Source organism: Macaca thibetana, chromosome 17 (genome assembly GCF_024542745.1).
Source record: "Macaca thibetana thibetana isolate TM-01 chromosome 17, ASM2454274v1, whole genome shotgun sequence".
Classification (NCBI taxonomy): Eukaryota; Metazoa; Chordata; class Mammalia; order Primates; family Cercopithecidae; genus Macaca; species Macaca thibetana.
Window position 1 is genome coordinate 92936267 of NC_065594.1, and position 19075 is coordinate 92955341.

The 19075-nt window shown below is 53.6% G+C and overlaps 1 protein-coding gene and 1 long non-coding RNA gene across 5 annotated transcripts in view; both read left to right on the plus strand.

The window, feature by feature from the left end:
* TFDP1 (transcription factor Dp-1) overlaps positions 1 to 19075 on the plus strand; it is a 58879-nt gene that overhangs the window by 9199 nt on the left and 30605 nt on the right. The gene's annotated exons all lie outside the window — the stretch shown is intronic.
* LOC126940848 (uncharacterized) lies at positions 11331 to 14315 on the plus strand. Its single transcript, XR_007720936.1, has 3 exons — positions 11331 to 11864; positions 11968 to 13732; positions 14046 to 14315. It is a non-coding gene; the product is annotated as an uncharacterized LOC126940848 (long non-coding RNA).

Consider the following 19075-nt stretch of genomic DNA (forward strand, 5'->3'; position numbering starts at 1 on the left):
TATTTTTTTCTACCATGTTTTTAGCAGCTGTACGTTTATTTGGTACGTTGGGGAGTTGTAGATGGTCAGTTACTGAAAACATGGATTAACCTGGGAAATAATTTTAAAAAGATGCTGTACCTAAACACTTCATTTTACATTCAAACAAATGTGCATCTGGTCCCCAAATCTCTTGCCTCTGGACTGAACTCCTCTTCTTGGAGAATGGGGCCACCCCTTCGAGCCACACCCAGCACCGTACCGGGTTTTGATTTCTGTAGATTGAGTGGAGAACGTAAAAGACACCTCAGGACACGGAGTGCAGCCTCCGGGGTTGTTTGCAGTTTTCCCAGGATGCTGATAACAGAGCCGCTGGTGTAAAGGGGTGTCTGGAATGAGCAAGGCTGAGTCTGAGACACATGCAGATCTGTCCAAAGAGTCCTTTCGGCCTGGCGCTGTATGGGAGAGGTGGCGGACTTAGGAGAGCTCTTCCTGCTGCATGCATGTGCCTCAGTAGTTACCCACTGCCCTGTGGTTGGGGATTCTAGTGGTTTCCAGTTAAATCTTCTCAAATTTGCACAAATCCAGGATGAGTTTTAGGATGAACTGCTGGAGGTGAAATTGCCTGTGTGCGTGTATGTCTGCGAGTACAAACGCCGGTCTTTGAGACGTGCCGTCAGGCTTTTTAGCTGCTGTGTAGTCATTTACTTCCCCTCCTCGAGAGTATTAATGGCTCGGAGTAATTTGTATGGGACTTATTTTAGACTGCTGTTTCTTTTGCCTTTAAGAAAAATCAGGGTTTGAATGAAAATATCTCATGTCACCACTGTTGATAGAATCCGAATTATATTTTGCAGGGAAGCAGGATGAAGAGGGAGATGACCGTGGTGGGAGTTCAGCCTCTGACTTTGTTTTCATGCCTGAGTTTGAGGTCATACCTCTTACCTAGTTATTGACTCTTGGAAGCCATTCCTGCTTTAGGGCATCCTTTGACTCCCGGAGTCGTTTTTAAGTTTAGAGGCCTTATCTGGAATGATGCAGCATGGAGGACAGATGTCTGCCTCAGCGTCATCCAGCTAGCCCGAATTGAGCTGTCTGTGGACGAGGGGTTCCTCTCGCTTTGGGAGACCCCGGGTGTCCCCTCCCCCAGCACGGCCAGGTTGGGGAGGAGGAGTCACACATTCAACAGCTCAGGGGGTGTGCAGCCACAGAACTGGAAACTCTGGTCTGTGGGCTCCGTGTCTGGGAGCTCTGCAGGCCGGCGGTGCAGTCGGCTAGCCACGATGACTTTTGCCTGGACTTAACCTCTTTTTTCTCTAACAAATGGAAAAGGAGTTCCCATTGGAGTGGCCGGACCAAATCCTGTTCTGGGGTGGAAGGGGATGAAGGTGGTCAGCATCGAGGGTGATGTTGATGCCCATTCGTGTCCTCAGTGTCTGTCCCATCCCAGGCCGTGGTTCCAGTGGCATTTATCACACGTTGGATGCTGATCCTGGAAGCCATGCTTCGTGTTTTTGGGCATTGGTTCCCTGGAGCCCCGTTTTTGCTCACTGTTGAGACAGAAAGGCTGCTGGTGAAGAGGCTGTGCATCCCCTCGCCCCAGCCTGTCCTGAGCTTGCCTGACAGTGCCTCCTTGTGGGTGGGCATCAAACCCCGCACCTGAGTCTGCTGTGGCTCTGGTGCCTGCCCATGGTCAGGGTGGGTGTCCTGGGCCCTCCGGACACCCCATCTGGCCAGGGTTGCTGCTCCGTGTTGACCCCAGGCCACCCTGGAGGAGTGTTTCTGAGAGTGCCGGTGGCTCACTCTGTCCTTGGATGACTTGGTTTTTGTTAAAATGGAAATTTAAATTCTTTCTAAAAGAGAAAAGAGTTTAATGTAAAAACTTTTCCAGAGGAGAAATTAAATGAACATATTGTTACTTTTAAAGTTAGCTGATACGATAAGTAAACAGATGAACGGAGATGGTCTCCACCTCCCACAGGCTGGCGGTATACTTGGTCGAGGGCTACGGGGCGGCTCTTCCCTGAGGCCCCAGGCCTGGACCCCGTCGCGCTGTCCGGCAGCGTGTGCTGCGTTTCCCTGGGGAGCATTTTCCTACCGGGCCTGTGTGACGTGTTGTGGAGGAAGCTGTGTGAGGCAGGGGTTCCAGGGGCCTGCACGGCTGGACCTTGCTAGCCCTGGGACCTCAGGTGGGGACTCCTGGCCTCTGTGTGCTCGCCTATCCCATGTGGGTGGCCAGCCACCCTCCCTAACAGGACAGTGAGGGAGAAAGGAGGGCGTCAGCTGCTGGCCCCATCCTGGCTGAACTTGGGTGGATGCAAAAGAGTGAACATAAGGCTTTGATGAAATTAGGAGCACCTCATAGGCCTGGGCTCGGGGTCAGACCTTCTCCCAGCCACAAGGGACTGGTCTGATCAGAGCTGGAGGGACGGCCATTGCCGCGTGCCCAGTGTGAGGGCTCTGAGCTCAGGAGCCAGCAGCCAGGCACGCTGGGGACTCTGTGGCCCCTGCCTCTGACCCAGTGTTGCACAGAGGGGCCCTGGCTTGCCCTGGGCACTGTTGAGAATGATTGAGGGGGTGGCGGTTGGCCAGATACAGGAGAGGTGGAGTCTCCGAGGGAGCAGGCCTCTCCTGCAGGCTGCGGCTTCCGGGAGGGCTGCGGGCATGAGGTGTTTGAACACAGCAGTGACTTCATAAGAAAAGAGAGCGGAGCTGCTGACATTTCAGGTGAGTCGTTGTCAAGAGTGTGGAATCCAACTGTGTTGGGAGCCACTTGCTGGTCCCTGGCCAAGTCCCTGTCTGGTCCCTCTAGTCCCCACCACCCCAGCCCTGGAAAACCTCGCCTGCCAGGTTCATACTGCACGACCCAGTGCAGCCTGCCCCAAAGACAGCCGGAGGCAGGATGCAAGCACCTGTTTAACGGCTGTGGAACTAATGTATGGGTTTTCCAGGCGGTTTTGCATTTGTGCCTATTGTAGACAGGAGCATCTTTTGCTGTTTTTCTGCTGGAAAAGCAGGCTTTAGAGTGGTGGCTGAAAGCCTGATTATAGATCATATAGATTAGAGCAGCCTCTGCTGGGAGAGGGATGCTGGGTTCCTGCCTTCCAGGTGTCTGCTCGCGAGTGGATGGGCCCCACCCTCTGTGCTTGCTGGGGCTTCAGAATCCATTGGTTTCCTGAAGGTTCTGGTGCCCCCTGAAGCACAGCTCCACCTCCCCAACCTGCCCCTCCTGTGACTCGCGTTGTGTGTGAACTTACCTCCTTGCTCTTCAGCTTCCCTGCCTGGTGGCTCCAGTCTGTGCCCTGAGGACCTGGGGTTTGTGTTGCCCACTTGGGTGGAATCTGCACCCCCCTTTCCTCTTCATTTAAGTTGCGTGGGGCCGGGAGGAGGCGTTCTCTGCCCCTGCATGGCTTGCACTGTGGCTCTGGCTGCCGTCCGTCTGCTCGCTCGGGGATGCCAACTTCCTCTGACTCTTTCTTAGAGTGACATTGGGCCCCACCTTCGCCTGCAGCTCAGCACCTCTGGATGGACCTCGTTAGGCGTGTGGTTTTTCCCTTAATTTAGGGGATGAAATTGCTTTATTGCTTTGTTTAGTTATGACAATGGAAAGATTATTTAAAAACAGTGGTGCAGAAAGGTATCAGAAAGTAAGCAGCCATCTGAAATGACAGTCATGGGGGCTCTGCTGTTAAGGCTTTTTGGTGATTGTTTTTGGGGATAACCTAGATGTGTGTGTTGAAACACACATGTACAGTATGGAATTTTAAGTAAATGAACTCACGTTTTGTTCACTGCTAATTTTTACTCAACAGTTTGTCCTACATTTTTTTTTCACATCAGTAAATATAAGCAGAGATAATTCTAAAAAGTTTGTGGAACATTTCAGACACACACAAAAGAGAGAGATTGTGCTGCTGCCTCATCCCTGTCACGGACCTGGGTGACTCCCTGCCTGGCCAGGGTGATTATTAAGTAGTTATTAAATACTCTGACATGTGTCTCTGAGAGATAGTCATTCACTCTTATTGTCACATGGGCAGCATTTAGATTTCTCAAGTTGTCTCAAATTTGGAAAGTTTGTTTGCATTGGAGCCTCGCCCCCTTTCCGCAGCTGCTGGAGTCTGGTCTCGTCGATGCACCCTCACTTACTCCACCCTGTTGATGCGCTGCCCTGGCTGAGTGTTCATCCTTCAAAACCTTACCCTCAACGGTGTTGGGGCCTTTGGGAGTGACTAGGATTGATTGAGGGCACGAGGGTGTAGCCCCTCTGCCCGTTGGATCAGCGTCCTTATAAGCCAGTCCCCAGGGCGAGCCTGCCCTTTTCCCGCCTTATGAGGCCCAAGGAGGAGGTGGTAGGTACAGCCTGGAAGCTGGCTCTGCCCTGACCTCCCACTTCCACCTCCAGGACTGCGAGAGAGAATCCTTGCACTTAGGGCTCCAGGACTGTGAGAGAAAACCCAGGACTGTGAGAGAGAACCCTTGTACTTAGGGCTTCAGGACTGCCAGAGAGAATCCTTGTATGTAGGACTCCAGAACCGTGACGGAGAACCCTTGCACTTAGGGCTTCAGGACTGCGAGAGAATCCTTGTGCTTAGGGCTCCAGGACTACAAGATACAACCCTCACACGTAGGGTTCCAGGACTGCAAGGGAGAACCCTCACATGTAGGGCTCCAGGACTGCAAGTGAGAACCCAGAATCATGAGAGAGAATCCTTGCATGTAGGGCCCCGGACCATGAGAGAGAAGCTTTGCACATAGGGCTCCAGGACCGCGATAGAGAAACCAGGACCGTGAGAGAGAATCCTTGCACGTAGGGCTCCAGGACTGCAAGAGAGAACCCAGAACCGTGAGACAGAATCCTTGCCCGTAGGGCTCCAGGACCATGAGAGAGAACCCTCGCACGTGGGGCTCCAGGACCGTGATAGAGAACCCAGTACCGTGAGAGAGAACCCTTGCATGTGGGGCTCCAAGACCGTGAGAGAGAACCCTTGCACGTAGGGCTCCAGGACCGTGAGAGAGAACCCAGTACCGTGAGAGAGAACCCTTGCATGTGGGGCTCCAAGACCATGAGAGAGAACCCTTGCACGTAGGGCTCCAGCACCGTGAGAGAGAACCCAGTACCATGAGAGAGAACCCTCGCACGTGGGGCTCCAGGACCGTGATAGAGAACCCAGTACCGTGAGAGAGAACCCTTGCATGTGGGGCTCCAAGACCGTGAGAGAGAACCCTTGCACGTAGGGCTCCAGGACCGTGAGAGAGAGCCCTCTCATGTAGGGCTGCAGGATTGTGAGAGAGAACCCAGAACCATGAGAGAGAATCCTTGCACTTAGGGCTCCGGGACCATGACAGAGAACCTTCCCACGTAGGGCTCCAGGACCGCAATAGAGAACTCAGGACTGCAAGAGAGAACCCAGGACCCAGGACTGTGAGAGAAAATCCTTGCATGTAGGGCTCCAGGACCATGAGAGAAGGAACCCAGGACTGTGAGACGGAACCCTTCCACGTAGGGCTCCAGGACCGCGAGAGAGAACCCAGGACTGCGGGAGAGAACCTTTGGACCTACGGCTCCAGGACCGTGAGAGAGAACCCTCGCACGTAGGGCTCCTGGACCGCGTGAGAGAGCCCAGGACTGCGGGAGAGAACCTTTGGACCTACGGCTCCAGGACCGTGAGAGAGAACCCTCGCACGTAGGGCTGCAGGCTGTGGTGTTTGGTGGCGGAGTCTGAAAGGACTAAGACATGGCTCACATGTTTATTTAGGTTGCTTGCAGCACTTTGTCTTTATCTAAGCAGGTGTGTGATAAATGCACTGGCTGGGTTAGGCTTCCAAGTACCCTCCTAATGGGTTCTTGGAAGTACAGCTGCCCAGGTAGGGATTGAGGACTGGGCAGAGGACCTGGGCGCTGCCAGCCACGGCATCTCTGCCAGCCCAGGAGTGCACATTTTTGTTTGCACTTCTCAGAGCACTACTGGGATAGCTAGAACGTCTTGTCTTACGTTTGTTAACAGCTTTGTGTCTTGTGTATTTTTCTATTAGGTGTTTGTCTTTTAATCAACTTCTGATTCTTATCCAAGAACAAAGTTTGAGTCTCCATTTCGGTAAAGTTTTTCTTTACCTTCAGAAAAATTAGGATGTTTGTGAAAATTTTAGTTTTGCAAATATATACCTTGCATGTAGATTTGATCTTAGGGGTTATATGTTTTTAAAATTTGTTATTATCAATGAGTGTTTTTATCCATTGTATTTTCTTTCTTTCTTCTTTTTTTTTTTTTTTTTTTGAAACAGTCTCGCTCTGTCGTCCAGGCTGGAGTGCAGTGGCGCTATCTCGGCTCACTGCAAGCTCTGCCTCCTGGGTTCATGCCATTCTCCTGCCTCAGCCTCCCGAGTAGCTGGTACTACAGGCGCCCGCCACCACGCCTGGCTAATTTTTTGTATTTTTTAGTAGAGACGGGGTTTCACCGTATTAGCCAAGATGGTCTCGATCTCCTGACCTCGTGATCTGCCCGTCTTGGCCTCCCAAAGTGCTGGGATTAGAGGTGTGAGCCATCATGCCTGGCCACCCATTGTATTTTCTAACTGGTTATTATTGCTCATAAAGGTCTGCTTTTTCTAGTATACTTTTTTCTTAATTTTTTTCATTTTTTTTCTATTTTTATTTTTTATTTCCATAGGTTTTTGGAGAACAGGTGGTATTTGGTTACATGAATAAGTTCTTTAGTGGTGATTTTTGAGATTTTGGTGCACCCATCACCCAAGCAGTGTACACTGAACCCAATTTGTAGTCTTTTATTCCTCACCCCCTTCCCACCCTTTCCCCCAAGTCCCCAAAGTCCATTGTATCATTCTTATGCCTTTGCATGCTCACAGCTTAACTCCCATTACTTTTGTTTTTATGTTTTCTTTACTCTGCTTGATATTTTCTAGCATTCTTATGACTTAAAAAAACTTTAGTGAGGCTGGGCGTGGTGGCTCACGCCTGTAATCCCAGCGCTTTGGGAGGCCGAGGCGGGTGGATCACGAGGTCAGGAGTTGAAGACCAGCCTGGCCAAGATGGTGAAACTCCGTCTACTAAACATACAAAAAATTAGCCAGATGTGGTGGCAGGCGCCTGTAATCCCAGCTACTCAGGAGGCTGAGGCAGGAGAATCGCTTGAACTCTGAGGGTGGAGGTTGCAGTGAGCTGAGATTGCGCCCCTGTACTCTAGCCTGGGTGACAGAGTGAGACTCTGTCTCAAAAAAAAAAAAAAAAAAAACCTCAGTGAATAATAATATATAAAGTGCAAGAAAACCTAAAGAATGATAACATACCTACTATAAAATACACAGATGTGAAGTATACAGCTGAATGGATTTTAAACATCACACACACTATGTCACCACTGCCCAGATGGCAACACAGCCATCCAGGAGCCTCCCACATGCGCCTAGGGCAGTCCCCCTGCCATGATTCTCCTCCCGTGCTGGAGTCCAGCAGTGAGAAGTCAGCTCTGCCGCCAGCCGCAGTGCCTTGTGCTAAGGATACCGCTACCGCTGCAGATGCATTCTCAGGAACGGACGTTCGCTGTGTCCTGTTTTTGGCAGTTGTAGTTATGACCATCTATAGCTGTGAACATCTTGCATGGTCTTTGGCGCACGTCTGTGCGTGTCTGTGGAGGATTTGCATGGTTTGGCCCTGTGGGGTCCCTGAGCTGGGGGCAGACCCAAGGGGGCTTGCTCCTGTGCCCACAGCTGTTGGGCAGCAGGGCGTGATGGCTCCTGGGGTGCTGGGCGCCTGTGGCCTCCACCTGCATTCCTGGCGCCCGAGGGTGCCGTGTGTCGCTTCTGCTCCCGGGCTGCAGAAGGGCCTCTTTGTCTTGATGCGGAGTGGCGTCTCCAGTCCACGCGCAGGAGTTGGGCTGTCTGTCTGTCTCTTTGTTCTGACTTGCAGGGCTGCTTCTCTGCTCTGGGTGTGGTCCTGCCTCGGGTCTGCATGTTGCAGGCATGTCCTCCCTGGCTGCGGCACTCTTGATTTTTTTTTTTAAATGGCTCCCTTTGATGAGGAGACTTTCACTGCCCTTTTCTCTTTCCTTGGGTGCAAATGGTACAATTCTTTGGCCTTTTTAACATCATCGTGTTTGCTTCTTACGTTTTTCTTTATTTTCCCTCCTGCTACCTCTGCTCCAAACCGGATAGTTGATCTCACTGTCTAATGTGCAGTTATTGTATTTTCTGCTCTGGAACTTTCTTTTGGTTTCTTTTTTTTTTTTTTTTTTTTTTGAGACGGAGTCTCGCTCTGTCGCCCAGACTGGAGTGCAGTGGCGTGATCTCGGCTCACTGCAAGCTCCGCCTCCCGGGTTCACGCCATTCTCCTGCCTCAGCCTCCGGAGTAGCTGGGACTACAGGCGCCCGCCACCACGCCCGGCTAATTTCTTTTTGTATTTTTAGTAGAGACGGGGTTTCACCGTGTTAGCCAGGATGGTCTCGATCTCCTGACCTCGTGATCCGCCCGCCTTGGCCTCCCAAAGTGCTGGGATTACAGGCTTGAGCCACCGCGCCCGGCCTTGGTTTCTTTTATAGGTTTTAGTTCTTTGCTAAAATGGTCAAACCTGAGTTTTAATTTCTTGAGTGTCTGATCAGTTACTCTGGTGATTTCACCCCCATCCCTGTGGGTCTGGCTCTCTAGTGATTTCACCCCCATCCCTGTGGGTCTGGCTCTCTGGTGATTTCACCCCCATCCCTGCGGGTCTGGCTCTCTGGTGATTTCACCCCCATCCCTGTGGGTCTGGCCCCGTGCTCTTGGTTTTTGGTCACGACTTGCCCTCTTGTCCTGTGGCCTGTTGGGCATTTATATCAGAGTCTGTGGAGGAAGTGCAGGGCCCTTCTCAGCAGCTGGGCCGCAGATGGTGGCGACGGATCCCTCGGGTCTTGGTGTCTGGGCTTCCTGCTGGGTGAGGGTCTGGCTCTTTGAGTTTCCAGGTCTTTCTTCTCAAGGTGTGGCCCTTGGGGGGTCCCAACCCCAGTACGGGGGCTTTGCTTGGAGCCTTCTTCCGGGGGGCCTCAGCACTGGCCCTGCCTGCCCTGGTCACAGGTTCTCTGATTGCATTAGACAGATTCAATGGATTTAAACACATTTCTTTTTTTTTTTTTAAATTAATTTTTTTATTATACTTTAAGTTCTAGGGTACATGTGTACAATATGCAGGTTTGTTACGTATGTATACATGTGCCATGTTGGTGTGCTACACCCATTAACTCGTCATTACATTAGGTATATCTCCTGATGCTGTCCCTCCGCCCTCCCCCCACCCCACGACAGGCCCCGGTGTGTGATGTTCCCTTTCCTGTGTCCAAGTGATTGCATTGTTCAGTTCCCACCTATGAGGGAGAACATGCGGTGTTTGGTTTTCTGTTCTTGTGATAGTTTGCTGAGAATGATGGTTTCCAGCTGCATCCATGTCCCTACAAAGGACATGAACTCATCCTTTTTTATGGCTGCATAGTATTCCATGGTATATATGTGCCACATTTGCTTAATCCAGTCTATCATTGATGGACATTTGGGTTGGTTCCAAGTCTTTGCTATTGTGAATAGTGCCGCAAAAAACATACGTGTGCATGTGTCTTTATAGCAGCATGATTTATACTCCTTTGGGTATATACCCAGTAATGGGATGGCTGGGCCAAGTGGTATTTCTAGTTCTAGATCCTTGAGGAATTGCCACACTGTCGTCCACAATGGTTGAACTAGTTTACAGTCCCACCAACAGTGTAAAAGTGTTCCTGTTTCTCCACATCCTCTCCAGCACCTGTTGTTTCCTGACTTTTTAATGATTGCCATTCTAACTGGTGTGAGATGGTATCTCATTGTGGTTTTGATTTGCATTTCTCTAATGGCGAGTGATGATGAGCATTTTTTCATGTGTCTGTTGGCTGCATAAAAGTCTTCTTTTGAAAAGTGTCTGTTCATATCCTTCGCCTACTTTTCGATGGGGTTGTTTGTTTTTTTCTTGTAAATTTGTTTGAGTTCTTTGTAGGTTCTGGATATTAGCCCTTTGTCAGATGAGTAGATTGCAAAAATTTTCTCCCATTCTGTAGGTTGCCTGTTCACCCTGATGGTAGTTTCTTTTGCTGTGCAGAAGCTCTTTAGTTTAATTAGATCCCATTTGTCAATTTTGGCTTTTGTTGCCATTGCTTTTGGTGTTTTAGACATGAAGTCCTTTCCCATGCCTATGTCCTGAATGGTATTGCCCAGGTTTTCCTCTAGGATTTTTATGTAAACACATTTCTTCTGTAATTGTTTCCGTAGCAGGCTTGATCTGAGGCTCCTGTCCTGCCATTTCCAGACACGGCAGCTCCTGTCCTGCTCTTCCCACTTGATGCTTTTACTCGGAGCGTGTTCGTGAGATGAGCCTTCACACTGTCCCGGATCTTCTTCAGACGCGAGGTTCTTTTCTGCTGCATCCCTGCTCTGTGGTGGCACCGTGTCCTCTTCCCGGACGTGGGGAGGTGTTGGCCTCTGTAGCTGAGAAAGGCTGGGCCTGGCGGTCACCCAGCGTGTCCTGTCTGGACTTAGGATCTTGAACCAGCAGCGTCTGTTGCCTCGCAGTGCCTGTTAGAAGCCCAGGTCCCCTGTCCAGCCTGTCCCAGGTGGCCCTGGCCTGTGGTGCCCTGAGTTGGTCCCGGCAGGACCACTTTCAGATTAACTCGCCCGGCTGCTGGTGAGAACACGCTCCTTGTGGGCTGCTGATAGGAACACGCTCCTTGTGGGTTGTTGGTGGGGTTGTGTTCTTGTGCTTTGCCATTTGGACCCCAGTGTAGGGCAGCTCGCTGGTGGCTTCCTCAGGGTAAGCCAGCAAGGTCAGAGTCAGTCTCTTGAGGCCACCCTCACCCTCACCAGGCTCTGGTGCTTGGTGGGAGTAGGTCAGGGCAGCCCACGCAGGGTCCCCTGCAGGACCAGGGTACCAGAAGGAGTGGCTGGGGCTGCCAGAGGTTTTCCCTGAGCTCTGGGGTTGTGTTTGTTCCCAGGTGTGCTCTCCAGGGCCCAGGAGGGCTCCTGGGAGCTCCAGGCTGGGTCCCAGCCCCAGCCCCAGAGAAAGGTCTTGTGGCCAGGTGGGCGGAAGGTACCAGCTGTTTGTGATGGGCAACCCAACAGCCAAAAGGGAGGAGCAGAGAGAGTTCTCTGCAGGAGTTAAGGGAGGAGCAGACGGAGTTCTGCACAGAAGTTGAGGGAGGAGCAGACGGAGTTACCCGCAGGAGTCGAGGGGGGAGTGGATGGAGTTACCCGCAGGAGTTGAGGGAGGAGCGGACGGAGTTACCCGCAGGAGTTGAGTGGGGAGCAGACGGAGTTACCTGCCTGAATCGAGGGAGGAGTGGACGGAGTTCTCCTCAGGAGTCGAGGGGGGAGCGGACGGAGTTCTGCGCAGAAGTTGAGGGAGGAGCAGACGGAGTTACCCGCAGGAGTTGAGGGAGGAGCAGACGGAGTTACCCGCAGGAGTCGAGGGGGGAGTGGATGGAGTTACCCGCAGGAGTTGAGGGAGGAGCGGACGGAGTTACCCGCAGGAGTCAAGTGGGGAGCAGACGGAGTTCTGTGCAGAAGTTGAGGGAGGAGCAGACGGAGTTACCCGCAGGAGTTGAGGGAGGAGCGGACGGAGTTACCCGCAGGAGTCGAGTGGGGAGCAGACGGAGTTACCTGCCTGAGTCGAGGGAGGAGTGGACGGAGTTCTCCTCAGGAGTCGAGGGGGGAGCGGACGGAGTTCTGCGCAGAAGTTGAGGGAGGAGCAGACGGAGTTACCCGCAGGAGTTGAGGGAGGAGCAGACGGAGTTACCCGCAGGAGTCGAGGGGGGAGTGGATGGAGTTACCCGCAGGAGTTGAGGGAGGAGCGGACGGAGTTACCCGCAGGAGTCGAGTGGGGAGCAGACGGAGTTCTGCGCAGAAGTTGAGGGAGGAGCAGACGGAGTTACCCGCAGGAGTTGAGGGAGGAGCGGACGGAGTTACCCGTAGGAGTTGAGTTGGGGAGTGGATGGAGTTACCCGCAGGAGTTGAGGGAGGAGCGGATGGAGTTACCCGCAGGAGTCGAGTGGGGAGCAGACGGAGTTACCCGCCTGAGTTGAGGGAGGAGCGGACGGAGTTCTCCGCAGGAGTTGAGGGAGGAGCAGACGGAGTTACCCGCAGGAGTCGAGGGGGGAGCGGACGGAGTTCTGCGCAGAAGTTGAGGGAGGAGCAGACGGAGTTACCCCCAGGAGTTGAGGGAGGAGCGGATGGAGTTACCCGCAGGAGTTGAGGGGGGAGTGGACGGAGTTACCTGCAGGAGTTGAGGGAGGAGCAGACGGAGTTACCCACAGGAGTCAAGGGGGGAGCAGACGGAGTTACCTGCAGGAGTTGAGGGAGGAGCAGATGGAGTTCTCCGCACAAGTCAAGGGAGGAGCAGAGAGAGTTCTCTGCAGGAGTCCTGTGCTGGCACCAGGAGGGCCCTGGTAGCAGGCAGCCCATCCTGGCTGCTGTTTACAGAGTGGCCTCTTCCCTAGGTCTCTTCATTCATTACACAGTTTAATGTGCAGTGAAGTGTTTTCTGCCCTGGAGTCTGGCGTGGACCACTCCAGTCCTCAGGGGGATCCCTCAGTGCAGCTGGGTCACTTTCTTCTTGCCTCTGCTTACTTTTGAAATTAAGATTGTTTCTTGACACTTTTTTGGCTGTTGTGAAGGCAGAGCTGAGTGGCTGTGATAGAGACTGGATGACCCTCAAGCCTGAATCATTTGCTGGGTCCCCCCGAGAAGTGTGTGGCCCTGGTGTCCCTCTCTCCAGCCCTCCCCTGGGCCTGGCTTGTGAACCTGTGATGTCGGGACTGCAGGGCCCCTGCTGGGCCGTTTTCTTACCAGGCAAAATTCCTGCTTCACAGAGGTGATGCCAGGGCCGTCAAATCTTTTGTCTTCCCTGGGCCACATTGCAAGAAGAAGAATTGTCTTGGGCCACATAAAGTAGAATAACACTAACAATAGCTGAGCTAAAAAAAAAAAAAAACTCATAAAATTTGCAAATTTGTGTTGGGCTGCATTCAAAGGTGTCTCGGGCCACGTACAGCCTGCAGGCCACGGCTCAGATAAGCCTGGTTTACACTTTAGTGGGGAGCCGTTAGCAATGGAAATGGTAAATTGTTCAGTAGATTAGAAAGTACAGAGAAGAGCGGGGCAGAGAGGGGTGAGACGGTGTGGGGTCCGGCATGTGCCCCACCTGGCTGCTGTGTGCCACTGGCTGACCCCTCACTGGCTGTGTGGGGGAGCGTCCTCTTCACGCCCGCACACCCTCCTGGGTCTCTAGGGCTTGTGTATCGCCAGGGAATTAGCCCCCTGGACACACCCTGGTGGGTGCTGGCTGGCAGGGAAGGAGGCGATGAGGGCCCGGGCAGCGCCTCCATCCGGGCCAGGCGATTGCAGCTCCAGGTTGTGAGAACCATGGTCACCTGTGTGTTTTAAAGATGACGGCAGTGATAGGCCCCCTTTTAGGCCTGGAACGGAAGTTAGTCCCATTCGTAGACCCTGTCACAAAGTGGGCACTGGTGAGGTTTATTAAACGATGTCATCTTTAATAATTCTCGTTTTCAGTTGGTTCAGCTTTTTCTAGCAGCATGGCGTGTTTTGGGAATGTGTGTTTTGCTGTTATTGCTGCTACTCACAGTACGGTTTTATCTAATGTAAGACAAGAGAATAATCAACTGTTATCTCCATTAACTATAAACACAAATATAGTTGAACACAGTTTTTCTAATAGAAATTAAGGTTAGTGGCCGGGCGCGGTGGCTCAAGCCTGTAATCCCAGCACTTTGGGAGGCCGAGACGGGTGGATCACGAGGTCAGGAGATCGAGACCATCCTGGCTAACACGGTGAAACCCCGTCTCTACTAAAAAATACAAAAAACTAGCCGGGCGCGGTGGCGGGCGCCTGTAGTCCCAACTACTCGGGAGGCTGAGGCAGGAGAATGGCGTGAACCCGGGAGGCGGAGCTTGCAGTGAGCTGAGATCCGGCCACTGCACTCCAGCCTGGGCGGCAGAGCGAGACTCCGTCTCAAAAAAAAAAAAAAAAAAAATTAAGGTTAGTTTTAGCCAAGGGGCACCTTTGCTGTTGGCTTATATGTGAATGTGTTTAGCACCTTGAGGTGTCCTTACTGGGAGGTAGGGCTGCATCTTGAGTATAAAGATTTAACAGGAAAATAAGTCCAGTGCACATGTCTTAAAATTTCAGCAGTATGTTGAACTAATAGCAATTTCAGCAGTATGTTAAACACAGGAAGCTGGGCCAGGCGTGGTAGCTTACGCCTGCTTGAGCCCAGGGGTTCGAGACCAGCCTGGGCAACATAATGAGACCTCGTCTCTACTAAAAGTTAAAGAAATATTAGCCCGGCATGGGGTGCGTGCCTGTCCTAGCTGCTTCGGAGGCTGATGTGGGAGGATGGCTTGAGCCCAGAAGGTCAAGCCTGCAGTGAACTGAGGTCTTACCACTGCACCCCCGCATGGGTGACAGAGTAAGAGCCTGTCTCCAAAAAAAAAAGTCAAATGAAACCGTTTGTGTTTTGGTGCTTTTTACTGAGTTCCTGTGGGTCACAGCCCACGAGAAATGTAAGGAGGACCCACGTGAGGGTCTTTCCTACAGCTCCTTACATACTCAAGCTGTTAGTTGTGGTTTTGTAGTATCTACTAAATATCAACCCATAGGAATGACTTCATATTAAACAATCACAGAGGCTATACTTGGGTGTGTCTTAGTCAGTTCTAAAGTGTCAGTGGAGGCCGGGCGCGGTGGCTCAAGCCTGTAATCCCAGCACTTTGGGAGGCCGAGACGGGCGGATCACGAGGTCAGGAGATCGAGACCATCCTGGCTAACACGGTGAAACCCCGTCTCTACTAAAAATACAAAAAACTAGCCGGGCGAGGTGGCGGCGCCTGTAGTCCCAGCTGCTCGGGAGGCTGAGGCAGGAGAATGGCGGGAACCCGGGGGGCAGAGCTTGCAGTGAGCTGAGATCCGGCCACTGCACTCCAGCCCGGGCGACAGAGCGAGACTCCGTCTCAAAAAAAAAAAAAAAAAAAAAAAGTGTCAGTGGAGGCCCAGACTCACACCCACACTCCTAAAGACAGGACACAGGACAGGAGAGGCTGTGGCCTTGGATCCTGCGTGGCTCACGTGGGGTTGCTTATTCGGGTGCTGGCTTTGACATGGGAGCTAGCAAGGCCACAGCTGCCCCTGGTCTGGAGAGTGGGGACTTGGGTGCCAAGGCCACTTTGCCATTGCCCAGCAGGCCAGTGTGCACCCGTGTGCATCCCGTTGACACGAACACTGAGCGGACCGACCCCGGCCGGTGTTCCTGTTGACAAGTCCCGTTTAGCAGCCAGCATTTATAGCCAGCCTGGGACCTGCCTGCCTGGCGGGACCCCGGTGGTTCTGTGTCCCAGGAGCCTCTCTTAGTTCCGGGCCAACCAGGACGGGTCGTTACCCCACATACAGGGTTCTCAGTGTTCACACGCCATGCTGGGGGTCTGGTGCTGTTGTCTCGGGCAGGAGCGGAGGCCGAGGGTCTGCATGTTTACGGCCCTGCGTGGGCCCTGTCCCGGGAGCGAGGTGGAGCCCACGTGGGGAGGTTGTGGTCTCCAGGTGGGCAGCAGCGAGTCATGAACCTCAAGCTCTTGGTAGGTTTTTGTCGGGATGTGGCTGGCTGAGCTTCCTCGTGGCTGCGTGCAGCCTCAGCGGGGCATTGTGTTTGATGGCAAATGGGATTTAAATCATGGCATCGTCACTGTCTTTTTCAGGGACAATGCTGCACTTAGTTCTTGCGACTCTTCCTGTTGTCAGCCAAGGGGGTCGTCATAACGATCTTCCCTGTCCTTGGGGGTCACCTTCCAGGAAGGGGGGTGTCAGAGAGTGAGTGCAGCTTTGAAAGGCTGATGCTGAGGGTGTGGCATGTGGGATCCCGTTCTTCAGACGACAGTGCCAGTGAGCTTTCCGTGTGGAGCTAAGTTTGCGCAGGGTTCAAGATCCCTTCGAAAATAAATTCAGTGACGACCTGGTTGATGAAAATAATCACTTTTTTTTAATGTTCTAGAGAAAACTCTTTAACTGCTGTGTTATCTATTGCTGTGAAACAGATGAATGTAGTGGCTTAAAACAATACGCTCTCTTACCCCCACACAATGGCTGTGGGCCCGGAGTTTGGGAGTGGCTCGGTTGGGTGCTTCTGTCCTGGAGTCTCACGCAGTTGCAGTTGAGACGTTGCCCAGCTCTGCAGACCTCAAGACCAAGGTCTGGGAGTTAGCAGGAGGAGCCCTCAGCACCACGACCACCTCAGGGCCTCTTGAGTATCCTCACACCATGGCACCAGCTTTCGCAAGAGGGCAGGGAGTGACCTAGCTTCAGAAGTTGCCCCTTATTTCCATCCTCCTGGGGGTCGGGTCACAGAAGTCAGTTCGGGGAGAAAGTGGCGCAATGTTGAGTGTCCGCAGGGGATCCTGTGGGAAGGTGGTGCAGTGGTGAGTGTCCGCAGGGGAGCCGGTAGGAGATGGTGCGGTGGTGAGTGTCCACAGGGAATCCTGTGGGAAGGTGGTGCAGTGGTGGGTGTCCGCAGGGGATCCTGTGGGAAGGTGGTGCGGTGGTGGGTGTCCGCAGGGGATCCTGTGGGAAGGTGGTGCGGTGGTGGGTGTCCGCAGGGGATCCTGTGGGAAGGTGGTGCGGTGGTGGGTGTCCGCAGGGGATCCTGTGGGAAGGTGGTGCGGTGGTGGGTGTCCGCAGGGGATCCTGTGGGAAGGTGGTGCGGTGGTGGGTGTCCGCAGGGGATCCTGTGGGAAGGTGGTGCGGTGGTGAGTGTCCGCAGGGGAGCCGGTAGGAGATGGTGCGGTGGTGGGTGTCCGCAGGGGATCCTGTGGGAAGGTGGTGCGGTGGTGGGTGTCTGCAGGGGATCCTGTGGGAAGGTGGTGCGGTGGTGAGTGTCCGCAGGGGAGCCGGTAGGAGATGGTGCGGTGGTGGGTGTCCGCAGGGGATCCTGTGGGAAGGTGGTGCGGTGGTGGGTGTCCGCAGGGGATCCTGTGGGAAGGTGGTGCAGTGGTGGGTGTCCGCAGGGGAGCCGGTAGGAGATGGTGCGGTGGTGGGTGTCCGCAGGGGATCCTGTGGGAAGATGGTGCGGTGGTGGGTGTCCGCAGGGGAGCCGGTAGGAGATGGTGCGGTGGTGAGTGTCTGCATGGGATCCTGTTGGGAAGGCGGTGCGGCGGGGAGTGTCTGCCGGGGAGCCCGTTGGAAAGGCGGTGTGGTGGTTGGTGTCTGCAGGAGGGCCCATTGGAAAGGCAGCACAGTGGTGGGTATTTGCAGGAGAGCTTGTCCTGGTTGCTTGGGCTGCCGTCACAAGAATACTGTGACCATGAATCGGGCAGCTTGTAAACAACAGAAATCGGCTGCTCACAGCGTGGGAGCCTAGGAGTCCACTATCGAGGCCCTGGTAGGTTTGGTGTCTGGTGAGAGCCGCTGCTTGGCTGGTAAGTAGCGTCTTCTTGCCGTGCCCTCACCTGGTGGAAGGGCCAGGGAGCCCCTTTATCAGGGCACAGATTCCATCTGGGAGGCTGTGCCTTCATGGCCCAGTCACTTCGAAATACCATCCCAAGCAGGATTAGGAGGGCCGCACATGAAGACGCCGCAGAGCCTTCCTGGAGGCTGTGTGCCCCAGCCCCGCCGTCAGCCGCCTGCTCCCACTCACGTCTCCCCAGTTCACCCTTCTCCAGTGCTGGTTTGTAGAACATTTGTGTGAGTTCTTCAGATGATCTGTGAACAGAGGCAGTCTAGGTGGTGGTTTTGTTTTCTAGTCTCCTTTATAGAAAGGAGAGTTTGCATTTCCCTTGTGATTTTGACACACATTGTATTATGAAATATTTTCAGTGTTTGTCAAACTCAGTGTGGAGTAAGCGCATCCCATCAAGATAGGCACTTACAGGCAGCCACAGGAACCCACTGTGTGGTTTCCTTTTAGGTCAGATTTCCTGTCTTACAGCCTCATGTTCCTAGTTGGAAATTAAGGTTGAGACTGTAGCCTCTGTAGCCAGGTGTGCGTTTGTTCTCCGCCAGCTCTGGAGAGGTCTGCTTAGAGGCCCTGCGTCCCCAGAAGTCGTGCCTCTGAGTCTGTGGTTCTTGGCTGCAGGTGGCTTTGCAGTGTCCGGGGATGATTCCGGTTGTCCCACACGGGGTGAAGGCTGAGGATGCCACCAAACACCCTGCAGGGAGGCTGGCCCCTGGCAGAGCCGTGCAGGTGGCAGCGTCAGCACTGCTGCTGAGACAGCGCAGGGCGTCATTCATGCCCCCTGCCTCCTGGGCCCAGAGCTTCTCCAGGAGAAAGCTGAGGAAAGGGGCCAGCTGTGAGCTGCGGGTGCTTGCCAGGGATCTGGCGACACCTGAGCATGTGGCCGGTGGAACCAGCAGGCCGAGGCTGTGGATTTTGAAGTGCTATCAGCCGTTTCTACTTTCAGAAGCATGAGTTGCATAAAGAAGGGGAATGAAAGGGTTTTTCTTGGAGCAAAACGGTGCTTGTGGCAGACCCAGTTGGACCCACAGATGATGCCGCGCTTGTGTCGGCAGTGTGACTCCGGCCCACATGTGGGCTTTGTTCTCTCCTCACTGGCTGCCGTCACTGTGTGCTCCGCGTCCGTGCAGTTACCCCAGAGCTTTATGTCACAACGTTGAGGCTGGTGGAGAAAGACTGGCCCCTTCACCCCATCTCAGTATTCCTGGAAGGGCCGCCTGGGTCCACAGCCTGGCCCGTTAACTCCCTGGGCAGCTGCTGGGGAGGAGGAAGCACTGCCCGGAAGGAGGGGCTGTGCTGGTGGGTGGCCGTGACGGGGCAGTGGTCTCTTGGACCTGGGTTTCCTGGGCATGGGCTACTCAGGGATTGCTGAGTTCCTGTCCCAGCCGGGGCTGACCACCGCGTCAATGGGGCAGAGTGAGAAACATCCAGGCCACCTGTGCCCCAGCCCCCACGGCTGCCGAGGTCTCCCCTGGGCAGGGCCAGTTGGCGTTCTTGCAGGGCCTGTGTTGGTGCACGTGAGGAGTGTTTTCTGTGAGCAGCGGCAGAACGTTTACGGACACGAGCGTCGTGG